At 36.3% G+C, this 6,000-nt stretch overlaps 1 pseudogene; it reads right to left on the bottom strand.

The window, feature by feature from the left end:
- Positions 1-3,596: 3,596 nt before the first annotated feature.
- LOC147492379 (putative E3 ubiquitin-protein ligase ARI7 pseudogene) lies at positions 3,597-4,477 on the bottom strand (annotated as a pseudogene).
- Between the last annotated feature and the right edge of the window lie 1,523 nt (positions 4,478-6,000).

A 6,000-nucleotide genomic window follows, 5' to 3' on the forward strand; every position in this document is an offset into this window, starting at 1 on the left:
GGGAGTTTGCTTAGGAGATGCTCCATGGAGGCTCACAAGTGCTTTATAGCATTCAGAGAAGACCAGCAAAACCAAATAATCCCTCTAACTCAGACTCTTTAACTGATGCTTTCTTGCCTATTATACCAAACAAAAGTATCATTGTAAGATTTGATGCTTCATTTTTAAGGGAAACTGGCTGTGCTGGAACAGGATGTTTGGCAGTAAATGATGAAGGAAAGGTCGTAGGAGCTGCAGTTAGGAGCTTTACAGCAAAGGACACGGTGGAGGCAGAGATGGTTGCTACAGAAGTGGCGGTCTTGCTTACTTGTGCCTTGCCAGAAAAGAGTTTTGTGTTTGAAGGAGATAATGCAGATGTTGTACAGGCATTGAATGGTACAGAATGTGCCTGCCCATTGATAGTTTTGCATAAGTCTGTTAAACAACTACTTAACTCTTTAGATTATTTTAGTTTCAGATGGATTAGCAGGGATTTTAATGGGGAGGCGCATCAATTGGTTGCCTGGGTTAACCAGCAGAACAATATGCAAACTCTTCCAAAGTGTATGTTAGATGCTGAACTCAGTCCTAGCCTCCGTAATGATCAAGTCTACTTTGGTTGACTTGAATTGATAATGACTTGTTGGCCAAATCCATCAATAGACTTTCATTGAACAACCAATTACAGAAGAACCACGCATGAGCCTCCTGCTCAAACAGTTGTGCACCCCTGTCTTTCTGTGGGAGGTTACGGTTTCAATAGTCAACACCTAGTGACGGTAACGTTCGGGTCAGGAAGACAGGAAGACGGTGACACAAGCAATACCGAGCCGGCCTCCATAGAATTTTGATGTGGAGACACTGAGAATACTTAGATGGCAATAGAGACGTAACATCTAGCTAGTTGCTTGGAACAAATTAATGTAGTGAAAAACTGTTGTTCATACCCAAATCTATAGGAAAATCAGGCAAGAAGACAAGAACTTATATATAGTTATTGCAAAGATTATGCTATCATGATCAGGAGTGGCAATCCAGTAAGTAGATTTTTGGCACAGTTTGGTATACCAATAGAAAAAAACACAAAAATATATTGTGATGAAATGAAAGTTGTTAGCTAATTGCAAAGTCTGCAAAATGTAAAACAGGACCACCCTGTTTATATTTCTGTCGCATGACAATTTGACAGGAGTAGCACATTTGGACCTTCGCATTTATGATCTATAGTCTAAAAGTACTCGATCTTTAAATAAATCTTCATGGAAAATCTTCCTCGGATTGAAAATTAAATTACTTATGTTCTCTCTCGATCACAAAAAGTTCATGATTACCTTTAAAGATACCCCCCCCAGTCTTTGAATTGAAGATAGGACTCCTTCATGGAACCTGTTGCTCCTTCCAACAGCACTACACAAACCATGTCTTGGAGCTCTCTCTTTAGGAATCCAAGCAATTCTGGTGCTTCTTTTATGATTTTGAAGAATTATACTCCGCAATTTGGTGATATGGCGATGCTATAGTCCCACTAGAGATTATCGAAGAAGGAATTGATGAATACTACAACAAAAGGGTCTTTCGCAATGCACCCCTTAAAAATTGTTGCTAAAAAGGGTTTTTTGCAATGCCATTAAGTGCTGCAAAATGTTTTCGGTGTTATCTAACCCAACTCACTTGGAACTATTTGTTGAGACGGCATTGGGCAAATGTTCGCAGTTAAATATTTCTCAAAATAAAAAATATATTGTTTTTAGATCAAGAAATGAAACTGACCTCCCTCATTCAGACCCCGTTACTCTAAACCACCTTCAACTCACCCCAACCCATTAAACCCCACTCTTTTCAAACCGTTTATATATAGGCTAAATCTTCTGTGCGCAAGGCGTATGGTGCGCTGTGAAATCACAGCCACTCATACCAGGGGGTGGGGTGTATAGGACGGCAGAAATCTTGAATCTATATGGTATTATGAGGCTTTTGCGCGCGAGCGATCTGCGTGCAGAAGAACGAGCTCTTATATATAACCTCCCGGTCTAATTTTAATCTCCTCACCAAAATTGTTTTCTTTTCTACCCTTTCATATATGGGGGAATACGAAAATAGAGATTTAAGATTGAAGAACACCGAAGATTACGAGAAAAAAAAATAAAAATGAAGAACACCGATTGAATAACATCAAAACAGTGATGTTTTTGTTTCGCCATTGAAGAAACAAGCTTCCACTTTCAATCTATCTCTCAATCATCTTTGATTTTTATCAGCAATCAATTTCGATAGGTTTGGTTCGATCTCTCTCTCAATCACCTTCAATTTTTTTTCTAGACAGGAGCTTGGTTTGTTTGAAAGATTTTATTTTTAATCTATTAACTAAGTTTCTTCAACTGTTTTAGATCTTCTTCAATTTCATATTATTATTGGGTCTCAATCTTCTTCAAATTAATTGAATAGACTTGATGATATCATCTCAACTTGTGGGTTTGAACAAATAGTTCCATTTTTTCTCTTCTTCTATCTTTTTTTCCTTTCTTCCTTCAATTTTTCAATGTGCAAATGTATTCTCACTATAAATTCTATTATGTAGATATATTTTTACATATGAGTTCTACTATGTAAATTTATTTTTGTATACTCGTTTTTCTATGCAAATTTATTTTTGCATACCAGTTTTTCTATGTAAATTTATTTTTGCATAGGTAGTACTTTATATGCAAATTTAATTTTGCATACTCGTTTTTCTATGCAAATATATTTTTGCATACCAATTTTTCTATATAAATTTATTTTTGCATAGTATGCAAATTTAATTTTTCAAACTAATTTTTCTATGCAAATATATTTTTGCATAGTAGTTTTATATGAAAAGTTGTTTTTGCATAAGAATTTTACGTTGCGGCTTCTTAATTCATGAAAAGTACTATAAACTCTGCTAATGTCAAAATGCATGGCATCCTTCACGCTAATCTTCTAGAAGTGGTTGGTGAGAAGATGGCTGCAGGAGAATTACTGAGACTTTGGACGATGTTGATGCTATAAAGGCCAGCAATCTTAATAACTCTTCAGATGACTTTGCAGCTTGGGATAAGAGGCTTCAAGTGGTTGAGATGCTTGGCATGAAAGTGGGCTTTTTACGTGCCAAATGAAATTAGCCTGACATCTGACATAATATATATAAATGCATTTTTACATAGTCATCCTACCTATATTAATATCCGTTTCTTCCAATATGCTCACAGAGAGCCACATCAGCAATATTTTTAAAAAAGTCCCCACTTAAAAAATAATTACAATGTTGATTACCAAGCTAGCCTTATTATTGGTGTGTTTAGCAAATTATAAAAAAAACGTTTTGGTCCTTTCTCATGTGTAGGAAAACAAAAACCAAATATACGCTCATATTTGAGTTATACGCCGGGGTAATTGGGTAATTAACCACCGAAAACAGAAACAAAACCTCACCCTACTCCAAACTCTCTCAAAATATCAACATATCTCTAATCTCTCAATACAATTTTCGACGAAGAAGAAGATCGAAAAACCTCAAAGGGGAAGAGTGTTTTGTTATCGATTAAAGTTAGGATTTTTCACGGTAGTGTTGGTGAAATTTTAGCTTTGCACGGAAGTTATTGAAACTCTTTCTCTGCACATAGATGAAGACGTTCTAACTCGAACTCAAATAACTCCCTCTTCTTATGTTCATGCTCAGGTACGTAATATCCATAGGCGTAGTAGGTTCACTCGAGAACACGCCTGCAATTATCTGTAGCCAGGCCTCTGTTATGAACTTGAGCTATAATAGAGTCCGACATTGATTTTTTCCGGCTTCTCCATATTCACATCTGACATCTTGCATTTGCTTCAAATCTCCAACCGCCTTTTGCCTTGACAACCCATCTTTCATAATAACGAGTATATCTATCTATCAATTGTTTAACCATCTTTCTTCTCTTCTCTGTCCCGTCTTGCTTTTCTTTCTCATTATAACGATTACACGGACCATCGTAGCCATGCTTAGTCCATGGAGCAAGACACCACTAGCAAAACGCGTGGCGACAAGGAGGTCTGCAGGTCATAAGCATGCATCCGTCATTTTTCTGAATAGGTCTCTTGCATTCAAGACAAGCCTTCGGATTAGCTAATATCCAGTTGACGTTTTCAGACTCATCACTATTCTTCAAGATCCACTTGGTCACTATGAGCGTCCTCCGCACAAACATTGTAGCTCTCACTTCCAACTTCAAAATCTATTGCATTCTCATAGCCAAGTGCAGGGCACCACTTGATTTTATGATTGCTTTCAACAAAGGTTCTAAGAAGGTAACGGGAATACTTCTCCTTACTTTCATTAGAAACCAAAGAATTGATCATGTCATGACCAACAGCAGCGTGACATGAGGGATCAGGACATCACAACACTAAACACCCAGGGACATCATTAATTGTTGTGCCAACATAACCTTTCCAACATTTTTTACGAAAGATGACCACAAGCAGCGGCATGCATTCTACTTTAAGTCTTTTAGCTTCTAGCTATATAATTCCTTATTCGATACTTAGGTGTTTTCTTTTAGCAGGGCTCCTACGTACTTTGTCGCCTATTTCAAAATCGATCCCAGCAATCTTCGTTTTCTTGACAAAACAAGTGTAGAAAGGTAAGTCTATAGTAAAGATTACGATATTGTGTAGCTTTTAGAATTTTTTCGTTTGTAGCTATAGAAGTCGTCTCACTTAGAAGCATCTGTTAGCTGGTTCCACTCCATTGATGTTTGCTTTTATAGCAGCTATATCAAATGTAATTGCATATTTCTTGGATGTTCTCTCTGAATTATTACAGATGTGGACTCTTATGGATAATATGTGTGGACATGAAGGGTGGGAAGTGATGAAAGGTGGAAGAGCCACACAAGAAATATCTTGGGCGTTTTTCATGGTGTATAGAGACTTAGAGACTATCAGGTGACAAACAATTGAAGCTCAAAGTGTCAGAAACCAATAAGAAAAGAGATAGAGATCTCAAGAGATAAGGACCCCACCCTCACGGCCTCACTACTTCTATTAATCGAAATGTACCAACAAATTTTTGTTTAGAAGCCTTGCAAAAAGCAAACCTCATCAAAAAAAGGTTATAGAGGAGGAGAAGAGTACTGCAAGTAATGTTGCACGTGCGATAGTTGCAATGATGGATTGGAGTTCTTCTTCAGAAACTAGAAACATTGCTCTTTCTTATTTAGAATCTGCAACTTTTTTTTTTTTTTTTTTTTTTTTTTTTTTTTTTTTTGCTTCTAATCCTTCAATAGTGCTGTTTAATAATAGACTGATCAATACATTTGTTTGTTTGTAGATAAAATCCGGAGATATTCGGACTCTAGCAGGCACATCCTTTATTTTAGTCGGGGAAAGATTGGTCTTACGAGATTCGGTTGCATGTGTTCAAAATCTTTGCGAGTCCTCTGTTCCACTATTCTTTCTGTTTTTTATTATGATTATTATTATACTCTGTTTTAGTGACATTCACCTGTATATTGCAAATTTTAACAATAGAATCCATTCACTAGATATGGAGCATTCTCATGTGTTAATCACCGTAGAAGTTTAGCAGTAAAGACAATTTGTGAGAGTTGAAAGAAGAATAAACAATTTTGATTTGAGTTAATAGATTGCATTGCGTTAAATACCTCTTTTTTGACTTTTCTTGATTTTAACTATAACTGATCTCATACATTGATGCTACTGAACTCTTTGCTTTTGCTGATAATATCTTTTCTTACTATGTACACTAAAAAAAACATATTGTATACTGTGGTTTTGAAACACATTCAAATGCTTAACACTTTATGGAACTAAGGAAGTTAGTATTTCCTGAATGACCCAATTGCCTTTTGGTTAGCTGACAGGAAAATTATTTAGTGGTAGTGAAGGATTCTTTTTTCTCCTTAAACCATTCCACAAAGAAATAGCAGAGGAAAGTAATACTAAGGAACATCGCTTAAGGCTTCCAAAATAGTAAGTATATATGTACACTATCAC

The sequence above is a fragment of the Coptis chinensis genome, chromosome 6 (assembly GCF_015680905.1).
Source record: "Coptis chinensis isolate HL-2020 chromosome 6, ASM1568090v1, whole genome shotgun sequence".
Classification (NCBI taxonomy): Eukaryota; Viridiplantae; Streptophyta; class Magnoliopsida; order Ranunculales; family Ranunculaceae; genus Coptis; species Coptis chinensis.